We start from the raw sequence: 24,758 nt of genomic DNA on the forward strand, positions 1-24,758 counted from the left end.
GAAATTAAAGTTAGAGATGAACAGGAATTAATAATCAAATAGAACCATAACAAATGCTGTAAGAGAGCTATCTGATATCTTTTGGATTTCTCCTGTGGATGTTAGCAACTCAGCATCTATTTTTCTCCTCAGTAACTCAGGAGCTTTCACCTTTTCCCTGAAGCAAAGCAGATAGCTTCCTCCTGGCAAATCTCAGCTGCCAGCCTCATTTCTCTTGTGTGTTTTGGGGTCACTAAAGTAAATACTGGTTACCCAGACACAAGCAGTTCCACCCAGTCTTTGATGACTGAGACACTACTAGCCAACCAGCAAACAGGTAGCAAATACAGCGTGGAGACTCTGTACAAAGGATAATTCTCAATTTGGGTGGGAGGAAGTGGCAGGTGGCAAGATTTCATTACACACCCAGAACAGCATACCACCTAAAACTTATGACTTGTTTACTTCTGAAATTTTTCCATTTAATATTTTGGGGCATAATTTGTCATGGATAACTGAATTGAGAAAAGAGGAGTTGGTGGATTCGAATGCTCACCACAGTATGGACAGACTGGGCCAACTCTTCACTGACTAAGAGATGAAGAAAGGTCCAGCACCAACATCAAACTAACATGATTGGTGCCTGGCCCTGAAGTTATCCACCAAGATGGAAGCCAGGCTGTTACAGAGACTTGCCTCAGATACACAACCCAAGCTTAACTAAAGCCTAATTCACACATTATATTTCTCAAGATAATAACAATTTTTATTGCTTCAAACAATGTTTGAAACTAATGTTTCAAAATTAATGCTTCAAATATGTGAAAGGTGCCAATCATTGTGGCATTGTGGCACCTTTAATCACTCAGGAGGCAGAGGCAGGTGGATCTCTATTTGAAGCTAGCCTGGCCTACAGATCCAGGTCCAGGATGGTCAGAGCTATGTGAGAGACCCATTCCAACAACAACAACAATTCCAACACTAAGGAGGCAGAGGTAGGTTGATCTCTGTGAGTTCAAGGCCAGTCTGGTCTACATAGTTGAGTTCCAGGACAGGCTCCAAAGCTACAGAGAAACCCTGCCTCGAAAAAAAACAAAAACCCAAATGTGTAAAAGTTCATATGAGACATGGACTCCTGTACTCCAGAATCAGTTCAGATGAAAGGAACCGAAATGACAACTAGGCGCTGACTGGACCCTGGACTTCTGTTGCCAACAAGGGCACAAGGGGACCACTGACAAAGTTTAAACAAGGTCTGCAAATTACACAGTAGGGTGCCGATGTTCATTTCCTGATCTTGCTGTTGGCCAATGGCTAGGAGAAGCTCTGACAACAACAAATGCCTAGCGCATGAGGCTTTCCCTTACCAAATACCCAGATACTGAAATACAGCAAGGTGCTGCCCTTGCCATGAATTCACAACTTCATAAAAGAGAATATTTCTAACTGAGAAGTCCACAGGTTACACCCCCAGGACCAGTTACCTGTGGAAGCGCTGTTTGAAACTATCAAGAGCCTTCAAGCCAAGCCCACTGATACAATGAATAATCTTGGTATTTCACAGCCTAAGAAAGGAAGATCAAGAGTTCAAGGCCAGTCTGGTCTACAATGCAAAATGCTAGTTTCCTTCATTTCTTGACACCAGGTCTTGTTATAATATAGCCCAGGGTCACTTGAATTTAATGTACAATCCTCCTGCATTGACATCTCAAGGGCTCAGATTACAGAGCTTCTACAGTACTTACAAACACGCTAGTGAAAGAGGGAGGGGAAGTGTTGGGAGGGTGTGAGAGGGGAGGGGAGTTGGGATGAAAGTGATCAAGATGCTATATAAATATATTAAATATCAAAATATAAAGTTAAAATTCTTTCTAAAATATAAATCTCCTGTTCTTTGGCTAGGTTATTTCTACTCCAAGAATGCAGAATATCCACATTCTGAAACAGGGACTGAGATGTGTGCATGAAGGTGTTTGAAGTAGCACCATTTACAACAACATACAAGAAAGGATTTAAAGTCCATTTGGAAGTCCTGGATAGACATTACTAATCCATCAGTGATGGCTTTGCGTGGGTGTTCACAGCATGGGAAGTGTTTTTATGAAAGGTAAACTATACCATCTCATGAGGTTTTTTTCTGAAGCAAGGGTGAAAACTGTTGATACCAGGCCAGTGGGCCACCTCACTGCCATAGGCTTAGTTGGATACAGTGTTTATTTTCTCCTTTATACACCTATATATTTCCATATGCAGAAATCTCCATATTTTATCCAATGGGAACACATTATTTTCTAAAATAATAACTACACTTATTTTTATTGCTACATTAGAAATGAAAATAAACATGGAAAGCTGCAAAAACCCACAACTCCAGAACAATGACTAAGCAATGCAGTGACCCTATTACTGGTAAAACTGACTTTCCTCTAGGGCCCAAGGATATAAACACAACGGTTATCAGTGGCGAGATTACCGTCAGAATCTGCCATCTGGAATTTATGCATCAATGCATGGGTTTAAAAACAAACAAAGGGATCAGTGGATCCTGGCTACGTTTAGTCATTCAGCACAGGAGGGAAGCCTTCACGACTGCCTTAAATCTCTGCAGACACATAGGTTTGTAAGTCAAGCCTAAACCCGGACTGTTGGACAGTGTTGGCTGCTCTGGGAGGAGACCCTCAGGCTACGACCCTCTAACACACCTTTCTCCTCTATTTAGTTTTCTCTGACTGAAGAATTAGTATTTCCTTCAGTAGTAGTTTCTTTAATTTTAATTTGTCAGGCTTCACTTTGGACAGGTCTGGCTTATCATTCACTCATCTTGATGCTACTCCAGGGTAAGCTCCAGGCCACCAACAGGTCAGACCGCTGCTGGCTCAGGACCAGGCTGGGCATATTATTTACAGTTAGGAGAGAAAATGGACTGACGGGATAACTCAGCTGGTGAAAGTGCTTGTGGCCAAACCCGAGAGTGGGAGAGAGACTCCACAGACACTGTGGCACTCAGGTCCACTTCTTATCCAAAAGAGATAAATGCAAAGGAAAAATGTAAAATAATTTTAAATACAAACTATACTTGTAATCCCAGTTCTCGTGAGGCTGAGGCAGGAGGACAGCCTCAAGTTCAAGGCTGGATTACATGGCGAGAAGTAGAAAGGAGGGGTAGAGAAGGCAGACTTTTGCTGAGGAAAGTCAAGGGGACTTCTGGGCTTCTGCCTGGTAGCAAATGAGGCTGGTGGGTAGCAGAAGTTGGCATGAGCCTTCATACTTATTTTCCCACCTACTGCCCAGCTGGAGCTATCCAATCAGTGGCAAGCAGGCTTACAGCTGGCACCCAGATTCTCAAACTTCCCGGGAGGTTTCAAGCTATTTCTGGGGAGGTCCTGCCTGTCCCTCACCCTCTGGGCTTGATCTTACCACCACTTGAGCACCTAACTCTCATCCTATGAGTAAACAGGCCATTTTGGTGCCCTACCCCCTCTCCTCACCACACAGGCTCCCCATTCTTCTGATAAAGAAAGAGAGTTCTTTAGATTTGTGTCAAAAGGATGGTCACCTTGCAGGAGGAGCTGGCAGGTTCCTGGAGGGCTGACTCTCTACTTACTAACCCCAGTGATGGAGGTCTGAACTGTACACACACACACACACACACACACACACACACACAGCATGCTCACCACATGTAAGAACCTACCCCAGGACTTGAGTCAGATGTGCAGAGCTGCACCTGTTCTGGAACAGTCACTGGCCAAGCACCTAGGCTGCTGCACAGAGGACTTGGTAGATGACCCACAGCCAGCAGCTGCTCCACCTGAGGTCACTGGCCCCAGAATACAAAGTTCCTCAGCACAAGGCTGCTGGAGGCCTGGGCTGTAGCCAAAGCTGAAATCAGGGGAAGGGGCGCCGCCTCCTGAGGCCATCATGGGTCACTGGCTGCCTGGGAGGGCCGGGCTAGGGAGGCGGGACAGTGGGTCGTGCAGAAAGTAGAGGAGCAGGGGCCTAGAGCCTGTTCCCTGGGCCCCCGGGGATGGGCGGGATTACAAGACAAGTGTTCTAAGGCTAGCCAGCGGCTGCAGACTTACAGGATGGAATTAGGACATACTGCCACTTGAAGTTCAAGGCGCAAAAATGTCAAGCAGAAGGTAGAGTAGTGCCTAGGAGGGCTGCTTGGGAGGGGCTGGTGGGCATGATGGAGGGTCCCACTGCTCACTATGCGACAGTTACAGGAGACCTCTGCTCCAACCTGCTTTCCTCTAGTTCAACACAATGCTTGCCCACACAGATAACAGAACACACCACCTTGCTCCTGAAGCATCTCCATTGCTAATCCAGAATTTCCCTCATGGAATCCCAGTGCCCTTCAGGCCTACAACCAGGACCTTTCAGGATCATCAGCCAGAGACACCCTGCTGCAGGACAGCGGTGGATCCACTGGACAGTGGCCCATCAGAGGCCCTCACAGACCCATGTGACAGCTAACTGGAGTGTTGAGTTTGAGGGTCTGAAATGGTGCCAGAGAGCAGTTAACAAGGTTGACCAAGTTGCACCTGAGCCTCACCACATCCTCCAAAGGTGAAGGAACAGGACCCTCTGCACAGCTCAGGGAATGTCATAAAGCTTGGGGGTCAGGTGGGAAAGAAGAATATCTAGGGGAATGAGAAGATCTTGAGTGGGCACTGAGGCATGAGATGTCCTCCAGGTTCCCCAGAATTCCTGCTTCGGGCACTAACAGGGACTTTCTTCACAATGGCACCGTTTCTAGTCACAGCCCTTCAGGCCAGTACTGTTCCAGTGTCTCCTGTCACTCTCACTCCACATGATGGCATGGAAAAGAAGTGGAACTGGAAGGCCATCTTCCACTTAGCCCACACAGTGCCCTGTTGTGGGAGTATTTGGTTGGATGGTTACCATGAAGCCCTCATGGTTGACAATGTGACTAAGAATCTGACTTAAATCCTCTGAGGGAAAGCCCTCCTACTCAGTGACATCAGTGCACCTGGAGTTTGCACTAAGCCTGAAGCTCCCAGAAAGGATGTCTTTCTTCCTACATGGGAGGAAAGCTCTCCGATCTTACAGGCACAGCAACTGGCCCAGGGAACATGCCCCAGGAGACATCACATCGTCTTGCTTGCTTTGAGTGACACACAAGCAGAACTCTTTTCTTGCCCATGGAAAAGGACAAGTGACCCACTACTCCCCAAAGATCCTTCACCCCACATTCTTCTTCAGAGAGCCAATAGCCTGAAGAGGCCTGTCTGCTACTTCCTGCAAATGCTGGCTGACAGATCCCTTTCTTGGTCTCGGGTTGTGCATTAAAAACAGGGAAATCAGACTGCTGTGACTGTCACTGGGGACATGTAAATAACTCCTCTCAAGCAAGACTGAACCACAGAGAAGCAAGTAGCGTCTGGCGCACCTGTTTCTCTCTCGCCACTTCTCAAGACAGCACATGGGAGACTTTATGTCTTCCTGCCTCGGTTTTCTCCAACACTGGATCTATGAACTCAGCATTTCCCCTTCCAGACAGAAGATTGTGGAGCTGGGATGGTGCCTACAGCAAAATGCTGAGTGAGGCAGGTTTAAGGTCCTGACATCACAGGCACTAGGTCTGTTGTGCTGTCCATGTGGATTCTACAGTGCTGTGCAAACACCAAGCTCCCAGTGCCAGCAGGTGATTCTTAGGAAGCCACTCCTTTTAATTAATTAATTAAAATTAATTAATTAATTTATTTACTTACTTTGGTTTTTCGAGACAGGGTTTCTCTGTGATTTTGGAGCCTGTCCTGGAACTAGCTCTTGTAGACCAGGCTGGTCTCGAACTCACAGAGATCCGCCTGCCTCTGCCTCCCAAGTGCTGGGATTAAAGGCGTGCGCCACCACGGCCCAGCAGGAAGCCACTCCTCTTAAGGCTCTGAAGGGTTAACTAACACCAGCCATATTTGAGTCCAACATTAACGCTTCCTTCCAGAGATGGAGCTCTGAGCTGATAGCAATTAAGTCCCAACTATGAAACTGAGCTGTGACTTTCATCCAAAACACAGGAGACAGGCTCTTAGACACCAAAACAACCAAACTAGAAAACCTATGATTTAAAAAAAAAAAATACAAAAACAAAACCCTCCTGACCTACAGCATAGGGCCACCTTCAGCACTTTGCTGAACACCAAAGCCAGCAACAGTGCCAGTGGTCATGTGTCACAGAAATGCTAGGGTAGGTTCAATTTGCCCAATAAATCACCAAATGTCCTTAGAAACTCCACTCCTTCAGACCGAAACTGTACCTTGTAAGCTGCCTCCTACAACCAGAAGCAGCATAGAATTCCACAACAGGCCAGTTTGGGTCCATGTAATATGGCCACTGTGCTGCCAAAGAGATGTGCTCCACCATGGAACAGCCTGGCTGGGGAACTAGGCAGAACAGCCCTGTCAGTGCTGCAGTCAAGTGGTAGGCCTAGGATGTTCCTTCTAGAACCTACACGGCTGTGATCTTAACTATATATGTTTTCACAGAGTAGCAGAAGGGTCACAAGGAAGGGAAAGGTGACATCCTGCCTGAGGCACTGGTAGTAAGTGGCTTCTGAACAGTCAGCGATCCTGACTACCTGTGCTGACTCAGGTTTGCTGGGAAGCAGCTAGGTGTGCAGAAAGAAGAAAGGACAACTCAGAAACAGGCCCTTATATCTACCACACTAGCCAACAAAGTCTGTTCCCCTCCCAGGCCCAGGCCCCAGCTCAGCCCACCCTAGCTATCCTGGGCCACTGCAAGCAATTGCAGGCTGGATGAACCAGAGAGTCTTGGCAGAGCATTCCTCCCTGGTTGCCATCCTCTGGTGGATGTGCTACTCTCTAGGCTGCTCCATGGTTGGTATCCTAAACATGTCTTCTGTGGGCCCAGGAACTGGCAGCCAAATAGAACAAACGAAACAAGAACATGTCTGGCTTTTTAGGCTACAGTAGCTGACATCAAAGCACCAGGGAAAGGACAGTTTGACCCTGTGGTTTCTGGGTAGAGGGAATGGAGGCTGGGAAGGTAGGGGTGTGGGGTGTCACAAGGTAACAGTGAAGAGAGAACAGCATAAGAGGGACACCCAGCCAGGCGGTGGTGGCGCACGCCTTTAATCCCAGCACTCAGGAGGCAGAGGCAGGCGGATCTCTGTGAGTTCGAGGCCAGCCTGGTCTACAAAGGGAGTTCCAGGACAGGCTCCAAAGCTACAGAGAAACCCTGTCTCGAAAAACCAAAAAAAAAAAAAGAGGGACACCCAGTCTACAGGCAATGGGGGGGGGGGGGGGTCTAGGAGCTTCAGTGAAACACTGAAACATTGCAGCAGATTGAGTCCCAAGGGTTCTAAGTAGCCTTGGGCAGAACTGGGTGACTTAGAATCGCCAGGGGCTATGTGGTCCAACAGTGCTCAGCAAGCTCCCATTCAAATGCCACAGGAGAAGGAAGCCAGCTATCTGCTGCTACATAGAGCTTCTACCTGTGCAAAAAAATGCAGACATAGGAAGCAAGACGTTATCTCAAGGGCCTGAAGGACAGCAGGAAGAGGACAAGGGACAGGCACAGGGCACTGATGGCATGGAGATGGCCGCTCTGACCTCTGGTGCAAGAAGCCATTACTACCAACCTGCTACCTACGCCCCACCCCCAACAGGAAAGGGCACTTGGCTGAATTTCTCCACATCCTTCGGGACTCTGAACAGAATTGCCTTCCGACATACCCTATCTCCCCAGCGGACTCTGACAGCCCTGCTTGGGCAGCCACCTCCCTTCAGCCATCTCCTTCTCACCCATCGAGCTCCTGCTGAGGCCATCTCCCTGAGGACAAATCTTATGTCCTTAGCAAGGTACATTTAATATCACAACAACTTGCTGACCTATCTGTCTCCTTTTACTGGGCACTGTGAGCACCTTGGGCACAATATCCTTGGCTTAGCTTTCCCTCTACTTTCTCCATAACATTGTACATACCAGGCACCAAAATTAAATGTATGCCTGAGGCAGGCAATGAAGAATGAATGAATGATGAATGAATGAATGAATAAAGGAATGAATAAACCAGGCCACACGGTAAGCTTCAAAATACGGTGGTGGTTAAAATTCATTAAAAAATATTATGGAGCCAGGCGGTGGTGGCGCACGCCTTTAATCCCAGCACTCGGGAGGCAGAGGCAGGCGGATCTCTGTGAGTTCGAGGCCAGCTTGGTCTACAAGAGCTAGTTCCAGGACAGGAACCAAAAGCTACGGAGAAACCCTGTCTCGAAAAATCATATATATATATATATATTGGATATATATATATATATAATGGTACGTTCACCAAAAGTGAGCAAAGCTCAGCTCCTTTGGGAGTGGCGTACCCCAGCCGACGGTGCATACAAGTCTCCCTCCACGAAGTCTGGAGCCCAGTGCGCTGCTGGCAGGACAAAGGGCAAGGCAGTAGAGAGCACCTGGCAGACTGGCTGTTTGTCTCTGCCCCACATCCACATGCTGAAACCCTGACCTCGGACTTCCCAGCCTCCTAACTATGAGAAACTGCGTGTGTTATTTGTAAGCTCCCTGGTCTGCAGCGTTTTTTAAGTGACCCAAATAGACTCAGACACAAGCTAAAGGTGGGAACTAAGAAAGGCAAATTTCAGCTGGGCAGTGGTGGTGCACACTTTAATCCTAGCATTTGGGAGGCAGAGGCAGGAGGCTTTCTGTGAGTTTGAGGCCAGTCTGGTTTACAGAGCAAGTTCCAGGACAGCCAGGGCTACACAGAGAAACCTTGTCTCAAAAGAACAAAACTACAACAACAAAAAGGCAAGTTTCAGGGCTGGTTATGGTGAGTGTTGAGAAGCACCTCACTGGCCTGCAGTAAGGCAAGGCAGACAGCAGATGTTAGCAGATGGCCCAGTGTTTCCAGAGAGTCATGTTGGCCTCATCTCCCTTCATATGCTCCTCTTTCATGGTCTAAGATGGGAGGTGAAAGGCCCTGGCTGGATAAGAGCAGGACTCTCAGAAGTCTTGAGGGCCTGGTACATTCAGGACACATAGACTGAATTGTGTCCCTTCAAAAAAAAAAAATGCCTTAAAGTCCCTGCCCCTGTACTTCAGAATATGACCTCATCCACAAATGGAGACTTTACCAAGGAACTCTGATAGTTATTGGATGGCATTCTTAATCCAATATATGCCTGGTGTTCTTCTAAAATGTGGACACATGGACAGTGAGACACACAGATGGAAGAGAACATGAAGATGCAACCGGCCATGTGACTACAATGATGTCTACAAGCCTAGGAAGCCAAGCATCAATGGCAAACACAGGAGACTGAAAAAGGTCAGAAAAGACCCAAGGCCTTAAGATGGATATGGCCCTGTTGATACCATGATTTCAGACTTCTAGCCTTCAAATCCGAGAGTCAAAATCTCAGTTGTTTTAAGTTTTAAGATCAGAGTTGGTCCTTGGTTGTGATGACCCTGGAAAATAACCAGACAGGTGGCCAGACCTCTGCAGACCCTAATACTGGGGCAAGGAACACATTCGATAGTACAATTTGCCCTGCTCATCCTGCTGCAGGCTGCAGCCGGGTTTCAGAGCATGTAGCTATTTAGGACTGGCTCAGCTGGGGAAGGTGAGTGGGAGGCAGCAGAAAGAGAAGCGAACAGTGACGCTGTGGCTGTGGTGTGTGAGGCTGCTGGGAAAGTTGGGCTGAGCCAGCAGGAAGGCCTCTAGGGGCAACATCACAGACTAGCCCTGAAGAGACAAGTGAGAGGGAGGAGGAATTAACGGAGGGAGAGAGAGGAGGCCAGGCAGAGGAAGACGCTCAGACGTGGGGGTGGGGAGTGGACGACAGGAGTAAATCTAGCCAGTTCCTAGTTGCAGCAGGGAACAAGGATGCAATAAAGGAGCCCATGGGCAGGCAATGAGTACTGGTTTCTTCTTTCTTTTCTTTTCTTTTTTTGGGGGGTTTTGTTTTGTTTTTTTGAAACAGGGTTTCTCTGTAGCTTTGGAGCCTGTCCTGGAACTAGCTCTTGTAGACCAGGCTGGTCTCAAATTCACAGAGATCCACCTGCCTCTGCCTCCAAAGTGCTGGGATTAAAGGCGTGCACCACCACCACCTGGATTCCTTCCTTCCTTCCTTTCTTTAATTCTGAAGCAGCATCTTACTTTGTAGTCCAGGTTAGCCTGGAACGCACTAATAGTCAAGGCTGGCCTCATTCTCCTACTGTCTCAGACTTCCAAGGGCTGGGATGATGCCTACCTTGGGACTTCCTAAGGAGCACAAAAGACAAAGTGAGAACGCTTGATAGCAGCTGGAGACAGCAGACAACAGAGGCTGCACTCAACAAGATGGGCAGCATGTGCACTTGGGGCCGTGACTCAGAAGATGGGGAACAAATACAAGTCAAGTTCCTCCCAGCAAGAGAATCTGAAAACTCTGGAAAGTCAGCAAGGTACCAGAGACTCAAAAGGTGGGAAAGACTACAAACATTGGCAAACTGAAGTTTGAGGGATTTAGAATACTCAAATGTCTCTCCTCTACACAGCCTGGGACGTTCCAGTCCCCAGTGGAGTGACAGTAGAAGCAGACCTCCACAGATGTGCCCATGGCCTCTGAGTGCTCTTTGTGGTCACTCTCTGACCCCTCACAAGTCCCTCTATGATGGTCGCTTCCGGGTCTAGAGCTACGGAAACAGACATTCTGGCAACTTAAGTTGAGCCACATGCTGGAGGCATGCTGCTAGGATGTCAGGGTCAGAGCACACAGCTTGGTCATGGGAACCCACTGTCCTGCTGTTGGACACTAACTTCTCTGAAGCTAGGAAGCAGGCTTGGTCCCTGGAGAGGCTGCAACCCCAGCCACCAAGGAGTGAGATGGAGACAGCAGCTCCACAGTTACACAGAGCAGGCTCACTCTTAGGCAGCAAGCTAGAAGATTCCTCCCTTGGATCTTCTATGTCCCCCAAGGCCTATGTGTTAAAGGCTTGATCCCCAGACTGGCACTATGTTCTCAACCTTCCATAATGCTGGGACCCTTTAAGACAGTTCCTCATGTTGTGGTGACCTCAACTATAAAATTATTTTCGTTGCTACTTCATAGCTGTAATTTTGCTGCTGTTATAAACTGTGCAGATACCTGATGTGCAGGACGTCTGATATGTGACCCTGGTGAAAGGGCCGTTCAGCTCCGAGGCTGAAAGCCACTGTGCTGGAGTCCCTGGGAGGCCTTTGGGTCACTGGGAGGTACCCTCCAAAGGAGACCCTGCTCTCCCACTCTCCCTCCCTGGCTATGAGACAGCTGGTTTGCTCCTCCACATGTTCCCACTGCAATCAGGTCCCTTTACTTCTGAAATATGGAGCTGAAGTAGACCCCTTCTTGAGCTCACTGCTTTTCTAAGTTGTTACAGTGACAGAAGCCGACCCAGTCCCACTGTTGCAAATGTCTGGAAAAGCCTACCCACGATCCCCTCTCCCAGAGCAAAGACCACGGTCCACACCTTCTCCAACCCTCACTTCCTCACCTCCCAGTGCACTTTGGGGTTGCAGTCTTACATAGGAACGATCAGCCAAATGCCACTGGATACCTGAGGAAATCACCAAAACAAAGTTGGGAATGTTTTAATGGAGATTTTGAAGAGGAAAATAATATAGAGATCAGACATGTAGAAAAACTATAATTAATCTCCTCAGAGAAATAAGAAAAGTGATTGTATCCATTAAGAGGCGGCAGTTATTTTAAAAAGCAACAAGAGAGAGCTCTAGGAAAGTAAAAATAGAGCTGAGGAAAGGTTTTTAGCGTAACAAGTGGGACCGCAAGACGGTTCAGGACAGCATCACCCAGAAAGGCTACCTACGGAAAACAGGAGAAAATAAAGAACTCACCAGGGAGTCCATTATCTGGCTACTTGGGAATCCCAGAGAGCAAGAAAATTAGGGGATGGGGAACAACCTATGGCAGTCTGGGAGGCTGAAGGTCACCCACTTCCTTTCATGTAAAAGGGTCTGTAACCCACTCTGTTGAAAGCACCAACTGGAAAAGGATTAGGAGAAAACTGGTGAGCTTCTTGGAGTTGGTTCCTAAGGATGGTAACAAATGAACACAAGCCTGAAGTCTGAGGAAAGAGGAATGCATCCATTTGAAGTTTGGAAAGCTAGAAATTGAGCATCGATTTTAGATGAAATCTGCTCCTGGGCAGGTCTATGGAAAGGATCCATTTCCTTGCTTCTGGTGGTAGATGGGACTCCTTGGCTTGTGGCCACATCACTTCAATGTCTTCCTGCCTCTGCTTCCACATCATCTTGTAACTCTCTCTCTCCTAAATAGTATGCAGGGCCCATTCCCTGTCAAAGTCCTTAATCCACATATTGAGACCTTTTTTAAGATGACACTGAGATTAAAACCTTGTATTTTTAGGGGTGCCTTGAATCCTAAAACACTTCTGAGCAGAGAGGGAAGAGGTTGCATTGAACAGTCTTCAACAGGGATGCTACAAGCCCCTGGACCAATGCCTCCAATTTCCTGAGGAAGCCCTTCCAACCTAAATGTCCTACCCAGTCAGACTATCACATCTGTGGCAGTGGAACATAGGCCAGGGTTCCATGCTTCCAACTGCAGCAGCTGGAGTGGTTACTCAGAGAACTCTGCTCAGGTGAAGATAGAATACTTGACTTCACTGCAGAGAAGACTTTCAGGATGAGCTGGCAGAAAGCAGAAAAAACAAGATGGGACTTTAACACAGAGGAAGGGCAGTATACACTCCAGTGTGGGCTGAGCTGCTCAACAGAGGTGCATCTTAGTGTCTTAGCGATGGCCTTATGGTTCTTAATATTCCATTGTTTGTTTTTAGATCTATCTATCTATCTATCTATCTATCTATCTATCTATCTATCTATCTATCTATTACTGGTTTTCTGAGACAGGGTTCCTCTGTGTAACTACCCTGGCTGTCCTGGAACTCTCTCATGCCCCTTTAATTTTCTTTTTTATCCTGTCTCAATCAATCAATAAATATCTACAAAATACAGACCTCAGGCATGCCAAGTCCCTGGCTATCTCCAGAAGGAGCAAAGGGAACCACCTGGAGAGCCCCAGGCCACTGCCCAGCAAGCCTGCAGAGCCACCTGGAGATTTACAAAGTAATTGACTGGAAGGCTCAGGTTCCCTGCGGAGTGACTGCTAGACAACAAAAAGGCAGATTAGCTGATGGGGAAGGAATTGCAAACCCCAGCTCCAGCAAAGTGAGAGTTAGACAAGGAAATACCACCACAGCACACACTTTCAGATGTAACTAATTGACCTGAATAATTGAAAATATGAAAAAGTATGCCTGTACCCATGCTGGAAGGATGTAGAGAGAGAAAGGGGATACATATCTGAGACAGAGGGGGAGTGTTACATGAACTAAATCATAAGAAAAAAAATCAATAAATACAGAATTGGATATCAAGAAAGCTCAGTTGATAAAGTGTCACGTAAGTATGAGGACCTGAGCTTGGCATCCAGTACCTGTCTAAAAGCTGAATGTGGTAGCGAGTCTGCAATGTCAGCACTGAGCAGGTGAAGACAGGTGGACCTGGGCTCCTTAGCCTGGGCTGCCAGGGACAGACGTGTCTCAATACAGAGATGGGTGCCTCTTGAGGAATGGCACTAGAGGCTGCCTAGTGGATAAAGTGTTGGCTGGGAGCATGAGAACCTGAGTTCAGATCCCCAACACTTGGGGGACAGGAATAGAAAGATCCCAGGGGCTCACTGAGCTGCCAGTCTAGTTGCATTGGTGAATTCCAGGTTCAATGAAAGCCCTGTCTGAAAAAACAAGGTGGAGAGCAATAGAGGAAGACATCCTGATATCAACCTCCAACCTCCACACAGTCTCCCAAATAAGCACAAATGTGTGGTGTGTACATGGCATACACCACACACACACACACACACACACACAAACAGTGTTCTGTCATCATTATATTTGTGTTTTATGCTGTGATCAAACTGAACGATCCCTCCGGCTCTCATTTTTTTCTGGTTAATTTGTAATTTCAGTGTCTGTATACTGCTCTGTATAACAGAGTTGAGTCATGACCAAATGAGGACCCACTCACTATTCATTGACTGAATATTTCTGTCTGCCCTCCCACACTCACAAGTGATGACTCTATACCTCCACATAGTGTTAGTGGGTGGGACCTTTGGAAGGTGAAAAGGTCCTGGTTGGGCACAGTTCCTGAATGTAATAAGAACAGCGATGTAAGAACCAAGCAGAAGCTGTATAGACACCTTGGTCTTGGACTTCCTGGACTCAAGAAAGTGAAAACAAAGTCCATTGGTTACACCATGGTGTCTATGCTATTAGACTACCTCACACAGACTGAGACAGTGCCAACACATCCTTGCTGTTTCTTCTTCTTAAAGCTCCAAAGCCACAGCCCACAGATTGATAAGAATAGTTGTTAAAGCCAGGGTAAAAGCTTTAACTGAGCCCAATACACTAATTGCTCTGTTTTCGTGAATGATTGAAAAATCATAATAAAAGTCTTTTAAAAATGCCAAGAAATGGCCAGCTGTGGTAGTGTTATCCCAACAAAAAAGGAGGGAGAGGCAGGAGATCAGAAGTTCAAGACCATCCTCATCCTCAGCTACATAACAATTTTTTTTTTAATTTTTTGAAAAAGGGTTTCTTTTTTTTTTTTTTTTTTAATTTGGTTTTTCGAGACAGGATTTCTCTGTAGCTTTGGTGCCTGTCCCGGAACTAGTAGACCAGGCTGGCCTCAAACTCCCAGAGATCCGCCTGCCTCTGCCTCCCGAGTGCTGGGATTAAAGGCGTGCGTCACCACCACCTGGCTACATAACTTTTAAATCAGCCTGAATTATGTGAAGTCCTGTCCCAAAACAAACAAATCAAAAAATAAAAATGAAAAGCTGGGGCTGGACAATGAGCTCAGCATTAAGAATACTGTCTAACTTAAGCTGGAGAGGTCATGTGGGGAAAAGGGAACACTTCTGCATTGCTGGTGGGAATGCAAGCTGGTACAACCCCTTTGGATGTCAGTGTGGCGATTTCTCAGGAAATTAGGAAACAACCTTCCTCAACACCCAGTAATACCACTTTTGGGTATATGTCCAAAGAAGGATGCTTAATCGTGCCACAAGGACATGTGCTCAACTATGTTCATAGCAGCTTTGTTTGTCATAGCCAGAACCTGGAAACAACCTAAATGCCCCTCGACCGAAGAACGGATAAGGAAAATGTGGTACATTTACACAATGGAGTACTACACAGCAGAAAAAATAACGACAGCTTGAATTTTGCAGAAAAATGGATGGAGCTAGCAAACACTATTTTGAGAGAAGTAACCTAGACATGGAAAGACAATTATCACATGTACTCACTCATAGGTGGTTTTTAAACATAAAGCAAAGAAAACCAGCCTACAAACCATAATCCCAGAGAACTTAGACAACAATGTAGACACTAAGAGAGACTCACATAGATTTAATATACATGGGAAGTAGAAAGTAAAAAAAGATCTCCTGAGTAAATTGGGAGCATGGGGACCTTTGGGGAGGGTTGAATGGGAGAGGGGAGAGGCAGGAAGGGGAGCAGAGAAAAATGTAGAGCTCAATAAATATTAATTAAAAAAAATACTGTCTATTCTTTCTTAGGATCCATGTTCAATTCTCAGCACCCACATGGCAGCTCACAACCATCTTTAAGTCCAGTCCCAGGAGATCATACCATAACTTCTTCTGACCTTAGCAGGCAATAGACATACATGTGGTGCACAGACATACATGCAATCAAATACCTATACATATAAAATAAAATAAAATTTAAAAAGAGAAAAGAAAAGCCTTGACCCCTGTCAAAGGAGTGTAAGAATCTGTCGTAGAAACAGACCTGCCATTGGAACCGCTATGTCAGACAACTGGAATGTCTTCAATGTCAATCTAGTAAACTCTGTCCCGAAAGCATGCTCTAGCAATTCGCACAACCACTGAAGGCCAACAAGACTCCTAGATAGCTTCCAAATCATTACTGACTCCTCCATCAGACTTTTGACTTCTGTCAACCCTGTAGCTATAAAATGATATTTTGTTTACATTTTTATGGCTTTTTTGTGTATGTGCTAGGAACTAAACTCGGGGTTTTATATTTGACAGGCAAGCACACTATCACTGAGCTAAACCCAACTCCTATTTTGTTTTCATTATCTTTTCTCTATTAGAGAAGCTGAAGATGATCTCAAGGTCATGGACATATTCTGCTTATCTGGTTGTCCTTTTTGCTAGCTATAATAAATGTGTATATTATTCCAGACACTCTACTACCTATGTGGCAGGCTCCTTTTGCATGTAGGAGCAAATATTAGAAGAAAGGAAGATTTGAAATGAAAAAGAATATAAGAGATGAACAAGTTCCAGGCTCGGGTAAAAGGCTGGCGTTGAACTGAACAAAAACACCTCCTCGAAAAAACAAATGCCTAGGTTTTCCGGGACAGTCCCAATTGTAAAAATCCCTGTATCTGTCCAGGGTATTACCCAGTGACTGACACAGTTTTTAAAATTCTGGCACCCAGGCTAAGCCACAGGCATCACTGTCCAGGAGGCGCAGCCAAAAGAACAGAACAGCAGCCCAGGAAGACCCATGAGAGGACGGCATGGCTTCCTACTGACATGCAAGCTGCCTGCCTGCCACAGCTGCTCCAAAAGCAGTGATAATGACAAGTTGCACGGAGATTAAACTTGAAGACAACATCTGGCCCACTGAGATCAGCAAAAACCTGAGATTAGAGATGCAGTGGCACTTGCCTCCGAGGGAGTTTAAGGAGCCCGCTTTCCAAAGGAGTGGGTTCAGGTCAAGTGACTTTTGTGGAAAGCAAACACCAATGCCACACTAGATCTCTGCAGTGGTTACCTTCTTGTCTTGGTGAGGCACTAATGGCACTTTTCTGGCTATATTCCGCCATGTTTCTGTAGGGCACTGTGGCCCCTGTTGTTATTTTGAGATCGGTCTCACTTTGGTCCTAGTAGCTTGCAATGTAGAACAGACTAACTTGGAATTTGCAGTGTTCCTCCTGCCTCTGCCTCCCAAGTGTTGGGATTACAGGGCAAGCCACTATTGACACACATCTCTGGCCCTAATAGTCTTTCTTTAAAGATCTAATTTAAAATGTACTCAGAGGTTTGAAGCCCAGTACCACTGAGCCACAGAATCCCAGCAGCATGACTCCCATACCTCACCAATCTCCCAGGCAAGTGGTTCATGCTTACCATCCTAGCACTTGGAAGAGGGGAAGGCAGGAAGATCAGAAATTCAAGACCAATCTCAGCTACTTAGCAAGTTTGAGGCCAAACTAGGTTTTATGCTATCCTATCTCAAAACAAACAAATAAGCAAAAGTCTGCTGGGCCATACCAGAAGCAGTAAAATAATGTAAAATGCTTGATTGAAATCTGGCTTAGGTGGGCTGAGAGTGTAGTTCAGTAACAGAGTACTTGTCTACCAGCAAGACCCTGGTTCAGTATTCCCAGCACCACCAAAACAAAAAGTCTGAATTTCAGACAAGCACCAAAAAACAAAAAGTATACAAAAATATAAGTAAATCCCATGTACTTCTTAGGGTATATTTATACTGCAGAATTATTTGTTGTTGAATCACAATTTAAATGAACCAGGCGTCCTATAGTTTGCCTGGCAACTCTAACAAGCCACTGGGACAGCACAACAAAAGAAGCTAGTAGAGAGAATTCCCAACTGTTGATACTACATGACAGGAAAAACCCAGTGCCTAAGCCCTTGGGAGCCAAGCTGCCTGGGTTCGAATCAGCGTTCCATAAACTGAGGAAGCTGCTTCATTTCTGAGCCTCAATCTTTTCACCTATAAAGTATGAGTTAATAGTAATTACTTCTGGGGTTGATAGAGATCAAATGAGTTGAGGTATGTAAAGTGTCTAAGCCACTGCCTGAAACACAGTCAGCCTGCACTTGGCTAAGTATTAATGCTGGATCTGTGGGTTCTGCCAAGGTAGAATGAGGCAGGAAGGTAGGGGGAAGAAAGCAGAGGCTTGTCAGAGAGGCTGAGGCTGCAGCAGGGAGAAACCTTGCTCAGATCAGACCACCTCTAAGAGAAGCCGCTGCTGGCACCAATGGGGAGGCTTTGACCTGGGTTTGCTCGTCTCACTGGCCCACATGATTGTGCTACTGATTTCTGGCTCCATGTTCAATGACATCATGTAAGTAGCTGGAAAGTGGCCACAGTTGGGATATTTATTCCCTAGGAATTAGCAAAGCCTCATCACAGCCCTGTCCTCACTGTGCCCTATCTACCACTGACAGAAAACTTCCACAGGGCAGGCCGATGAACACAGCCCCTTCTCTACTTTCCTTTTAACTGCAGAATTCAAAAGAAGAAATTCTTTTCTCTGTTTAAGGGTCTAGAATACAAAGGGTTTAATTCAGTCAAAATAGATGAAGAGCTAAAAATGATGGAAAACAGATCCTCTGTTGATGCGGAGATGTGTTCGGGACCAAGAAGCCACTGGCAGTACTAATTAGCCTGAGAGCAACTCAAAATAAAAATGCCTTGATGATCACTTTTAACAACTGGAGAACTGTCCTGTCTTCTAAGAGAATGACTTCCTCGTTCCTACCCTTGAGAGCTCCCTCCCAACCACAAGATTTTGTAAATTGAAGTATGGGGGTTTAAAATTATAGCTTTGAATGTACAAACATATACCTGTTTTACAGGTGAACTTGGTCTTTCCTTCATCTCTCCATCATGTTCCTCCATGCACATAAAACCAGGTCAAACATCCCCTCGGGTCTTTCTCAACACCATTTAGTCAAGGACTAAATTTTGGCATCACCTTCAGCTCTTCCCTCCCCTCACCCACCATCTACTCAAGAATACTACTGGTCTCACCTCAAGTCCCTCACAATCTCCTTGCCTTCCATTTCTGATAACCCACTCTGCATTGTCCTCTTCTGATGGCCTGAGCTATTGTGAAATCCTTGTAACCATTACCTCGGGAGTCCCTAGCGGGTAAGACGTCCTTCTGGCAATTCTAGGCTGTGCTCATGATAACACCAACCTGCTTTCCAGCCTGTCTCCACCATCCTTTCCTTTCTGCATCCTGTACACCCGGCCTACCTGTCTCTGCTCTATGTCCTCATTCTGTACACCGCGCCCACCTGTCTCTGCTCTGTCTTCTCATCTTGTACACCTAGCCCACCTGTCTCTGCTCTGTCTTCTCATTCTGTACACCCCGCCCACCTGTCTCTGCTCTGTCTTCTCATTCTGTACACCCCGCCCACCTGTCTCTGCTCTATCTTCTCATTCTGTACACCCAGCCCACCTGTCTCTTTGCTCTATGTTTTTTTAAATCACCATCTTTTTTCCCTCTAGATGGTGCCAATTTGGAACACCCTTCCCTGTTGCATGACTGTGCTAGGGTCTGAGTTATGTGTCTTAACACTTCTCCCTCCAGAAGTTCCAACACAACTTAAAAAAGAGATTTTTTTTTTTGACAAAATCTTACTTTGTAGTCCAAGATGGCCTCAAATTTGAGATATTCCTCCCCCACTCCATCCTGTTGGAGAATATTATTTTCAGCTGTGTGACTTTTGTTTACACTGCATTTGCTTAGCTCTGTGAAGCTGTGTTACTGTGTCTGTCTAAAAACCTGATGGTCCTAATAAAGAGCTGAATGGCCAGTACTGAGGCAGGAGGAAGGACAGGCGGGGCTGGCAGACAGAAAGGATAAATGGAAAGAGACAAGGAGCAAGAGAACAAGGAGAGGAGGACATCAGGGACCAGTCACACAGTCAGCCATGAGTAAGAAGGAAAATAAGATATACAGAAGTAAGAAAGATAAAAGCCCAGAGGGAAAAGATAGTCAGGATAATTTAAGATAAGAAAAGCTGACTAGAAACAAGCCAAGCTAAGGCCACACATTCATGACTAAGAACAAGCCTCTGTGTGTGATTTATCTGGGAGCTGGGTAGTAGGCCTACCCAAGAAGCCCAAAAGAGTAAACCACCACCCAACACCATCCTCCTGAGATTATAGACATTCACCACTGTACAGCAGATTCACCACCATAACTAGCAGATTTTCTTTTTCTTTTTTTTTTTTTTGGTTTTTCGAGACGGTTTCTCTGTGGTTTTGGAGCCTGTCCTGGAACTAGCTCTTGTAGACCAGGCTGGTCTCGAACTCACAGAGATCCGCCTGCCTCTGCCTCCCGAGTGCTGGGAATAAAGACGTGCGCCACCACCGCCCGGCAGATTTTCTTAAAGATATAAACCACTTAAGGACAGATATAACAGGAGAATTGACAACAGTAACATAACTAGGAAAGCTAGAACACAAGTCAGGTTAAGGACTTTACATCCCCCAAGGCTGATTATCCCCACCCACCCCAGTTGGCCAGGGAAGGAGCAGATGTCAAACAATGGGGTGGGGGTGAAAGCCAACCAACAGTTAGACAGCTACATCCTCTTAATCAGGGAGAACAGAACTCACCCTCTGGAGAGGTAAAGCAGGGCTCTCAGGGCTGGGGCTGGGGACACAGGCAGAGTGGAGGGACTGAAGATCTTTCTAAAATGGGGCTGGGGACTAGGGGTAAGTGACTCTCTTATTCTGCTCGTCCTGCACACCATTTCTAGAACGGCAGTAAGAGAGAAGGACCCCCACAAACAGCCCACCCTGCACTTACTGTAAGATAAAAGAGTCCCATGCGCTCTGGACTCTGGCCGCTTCTAAATCCTCCACCCCTAAAACATACGTGTAAGCTACAGTTACTGGGTTTGTTCAAAGACAGAGATGGAAAGAAAGTTGCAGAGAAAAAAGCAATTTAGAGGCAGTAGACTATTCAGGGAGAAGAAAACCCCACATCATTAAAATCCTCAGAGAAATAAGGCCATATCCCTGAAACAACGGGGTATTATACATGTGTCTTTAAAGAACTACTCAGGGAAAGGGCACTAGGAAATTAAAAGTATGCTGGAAACAAACAAAATATCAATAGAAGGCTGGGTGCTAAGATGAAAGGAAACCTAGAAACTAAAGCAACTGCACATAAGCCAGAAACGGGGAACAATGAGAGGGTCAGTTCAAGAGATCCAAAAACTAAACAACATGAGTTTCAAAAAGAGTAGTGAAAATAAAGAGAAAATGTTAGTAGTAATTTAGGGAACTGGCTGGGAGTCTTATAAACACACCAATATCAAGGTGCGCTAAGGGGGCAGAGCGGTCGCAAATCAGAAAGGTTTTAGATTTCTCAGCAATTTGAGAAGCTAGAAAAGTACAAAGCATGTATTCAGATTTGTCAAGTGAAAATGACTTCCAGCAGGGCAGTGGTGGCACACACCTTTAATCCCAGCACTTAAGAGGCAGAAGCAGGTGGATCTCTATGAGTTTGAGGCCAGCCTGGTCTACAAAACGAGTTCCAGGAGAGACAGGGGTACACAGAGAAACCGTGTCTTGAAAAAAACAAAACAAAACAAACAAAAATGACTTTCATCTTGAAATGTTCCTTTCCATCTAACTATAGTTGATGTATGAAAGTAAAATAAGATAAAATGTAAGCCAGATGTGGTACACACCTGTCTATCCCAGCACACAGGAGGCTCTGGAAGAAGGATTAAGAAACTGGAGACAAGGTGGTAGTGGTGGCACACGCCTTTAATCCCAACAACCGGGAGGCAGAGGCAGGTTGATCTCTGTGAGTTAGAGGCCAGTCTGGTCTACAGAGTGAATTCTAGGACAGGACAGTCAGAGTTATATAGTAAGTTCCTGTTGAAAGGAAGGAAGGAGGGAGGGACAGATGGAGAGAGGGAGGAACAGACGGAGAAAGGGAGAAATGAAGGAAGGAAGGAAGGAAGGAAGGAAGGAAGGAAGGAAGGAAGGAAGGAAGGAAAGAAGGAAGGGGAGGCAGAAGCATGCCAGATGTGGTGTTTCAGGACTTTGATACCAGCACTTGGGAAGGCAAAGGCAATCTGTGAGTTCTAGGCCAACCTGGTCCACATAGTAAATTCCAGGCTACATAAGTCTCTTCTCTCTCTCTCTCTTCATGCGTGTGTGCACATGTGCACATGCACAGTGGTAGGGGAAACTTTGGAGGCCAGTCTGGGCAACACAGCAAAACCATGTCTCTTAGTTTTTTGTTTTGTGTTGTTTTGTTTTTTTTAAGATTTTTATTTATTATGTATATAGGTTTCTTCCTTCATGTATCCTGCAGTACAGAAGAGGACACCAGATCTTATTACAGATGGTTGTGAGCCACTGTGTGGTTGCTGGGAATTGAACTCAGGACCTCTGGAAGAGCAGCCAGTGCTCTATTCCTCTGAGCCATCTCTCCAGCCACCAAAACCATGTCTCTTAAATAAATAAATGCAGTAGATTTTCCCCAGGAGCTGCTATGGGTGGGCCCTACTCCAACAAGGGAGCAGTAAGAGACTTTGGCCTGTGATCATCCAGAGGCTGTAAGCCGCCAGAGGTGGATGACAGGAACAGACTTGGATCTTCTGCAAAATTAATATACACACTTAACTGCTGAGCCATCTCTCCAGCTATTTATTTGTTTGTTTGTTTGTTTGTTTTTGTTTTTTTGAGACAGGGTTTCTCTGTGTATCTCTGGCTGTCCTGGAACTCACGCTATAGACCAGGTTGGCCTCAAACTCAGAGATCTGCCTGCCTCTGCCTCTGAGCACAGGGATTAAAGGCGTGCGCCACCACCTGGTGATTCTTAAGTGCATTTTGAGTAATATGAGATTTCTCTTGGTCCTGCTCTGCCCTGGGTAGACTTAAACCATGCCTTTGTCTAGCAAATCCATGCTGCATGTGTTACCGGCCTGCTAGTCACCTGGCAGTCTAAATTATCAAAGACTGTTCCAGTAGCAAAATTCTTGTGTTCAGGCAACCCTCATTTACTTACCAATGGCCCCAAGGGCAAGGGCAGTGAGAGGTCATGTCCTTTAAGAGAGAGTTCTTTTTTTTTTTTTTTTTAAAGATTTTATTTATTTATTATGTATACAACATTCTGCCTCCATGGATGCCTGCAGGCCCGAGGGCGCCAGATCTCATTACAGATGGTTGTGAGCCACCATGTGGTTGCTGGGAATTGAACTCAGGACCTCCGGAAGAACAGTCACTGCTCTTAACCGCTGAGCCATCTCTCCAGCCCCAAGAGAGAGTTCTTGACTTAGTAAGAAAAAAAAAATCATAGGCTGCAATTGCTAAGATCTTTGTCAGGAAAGATTCTATTTGTGAAACAGCGAGGAAGAAAAAAGAAATTCAAGCAAGTTTTGTTGCTGCACCTCAAACTACACAATCAGGGCCAGGTACTAGGCTAAGTGCCTTTCTTCACGCCATCACTAGGTCTGTGTCATTTCACAGCTGCACAAGGAGGGCAAGTACAGTAAGAGCTTTTGAAAATGCACGTGCGTGCGTGCGTGCGTGTGTGCGTGTGTGTGTGTGTGTGTGTGTGTATGCGCGCGCGCACACACATGTGTATCATACTTCCAACTCAGGAGGCAGAGGTAGAAGGGCTGGAGTTTATGGCTAGTTTGGACTAGCCCCTGTCTTAAAACAACAAAAAGAGCAAAACCAAAATATTTTGAGGGAGAGCACATTCACATAAGTTTGTTATAACAATTATTGTTGACTTCTACTGTGCTTGGCATATTAAAATGCAGTGTATAGGTAAGAGCTTTGGTGCTATGAGGACTTAGGTGCCCCAGACCCAATCTGAAGGACAGGGAGTCTGCTGCCCACAAACACATCTGCCTCATCTTTGTCATGGAAATGTGGCATACATAACTAGCTCCAGGGGCATAGCAAAAGAACTTTCATTTCCTGCCTTCTCTATGCCAGGCACCTTTTAGCTCATTTAATTTTCCCCATAATCCCATGGGGGTATAATCAACCCGAATTTTACTGATAAGAAAAATGAGGCTCAAAGGGACCCACAGGATGTAGCAAGAATCATTACTTCCATTCAATATCAGAGCCCCTGTTTTCCCACCCAAGGAACCTGGCCTGGTGTCTGCTCATGGGGTAGGTTCCAAACATACTTAACTGAACCAAAATAAAATCAAAATAGAATGCAAATGTTCTCCTGGAGCTAGGGTCCTCCCATGCTGTAAGATTTAGAGACCAGTGAGGCAGGGCAGTGGCTATAGAGAACAGGAAGTTAACCCAGGGAATCAGCTCTTTCCCCTTCTGGACTCAGGATCCTCTAAAAGAGCACTAAGAGCTCCTAATGGCTCAACAATCTCTCCAGATGAGCAGAAAAAGGCCCAACTTTTTTGTTTGCTTGTTTTGTTTTTCAGGACAGGTTTCTCCATACATCCTTGGCTGTCCTGGAACTCACTCTGTAGATCAGACTGGCCTCTGCTTCCCAAATGCTACTACATGAGACCCTCTTGAAAAACACGAGCAACAACAACTAAAACAAAAACATGAAGTGTTGGTAAAGGATGTGGGAAGAGTGGACCCTTCACACTGGAGGTGAGAATGTAAACTAGTGCAGCAACAAGGAGAACAGTGTGAGGGGCTTTAAAAGATTAAAAGAGAACTATGGCATACACCTTTAGTTCTAGTACTCAGGAGTCAGAGACTGGAGGATCTCAGTGCATTTGAGGACTGCTTGGACTATATAGCAAGTTCCGGGACAACCAGAACTACATACCAATACCTTGTCTCAACAAAACAAACCAAACAAACAAAAGAACTACAGTGTGAACCAGCGCTCTCATTACCGGACACGAGGCCAAAGGGCGCCTGCACTCCATGTCATGGC

At 45.9% G+C, this 24,758-nt stretch overlaps 1 protein-coding gene across 7 annotated transcripts in view; it reads right to left on the reverse strand.

Annotated features, from left to right (window-relative positions):
* Pc (pyruvate carboxylase) overlaps positions 1-24,758 on the reverse strand; it is a 96,639-nt gene that overhangs the window by 23,597 nt on the left and 48,284 nt on the right. The window contains exon 1 of one of the 7 annotated variants that reach the window (XM_057777625.1): positions 11,486-11,506. The exons of the other annotated variants lie outside the window; for them this stretch is intronic. The gene's annotated coding sequence lies outside the window, so the exon portion shown is untranslated. Of the gene's footprint in view, positions 1-11,485; positions 11,507-24,758 lie in introns of those variants that run through there. 7 annotated transcript variants of the gene reach the window in all.

This window comes from Chionomys nivalis, chromosome 8 (genome assembly GCF_950005125.1).
Source record: "Chionomys nivalis chromosome 8, mChiNiv1.1, whole genome shotgun sequence".
Lineage (NCBI taxonomy): Eukaryota > Metazoa > Chordata > Mammalia > Rodentia > Cricetidae > Chionomys > Chionomys nivalis.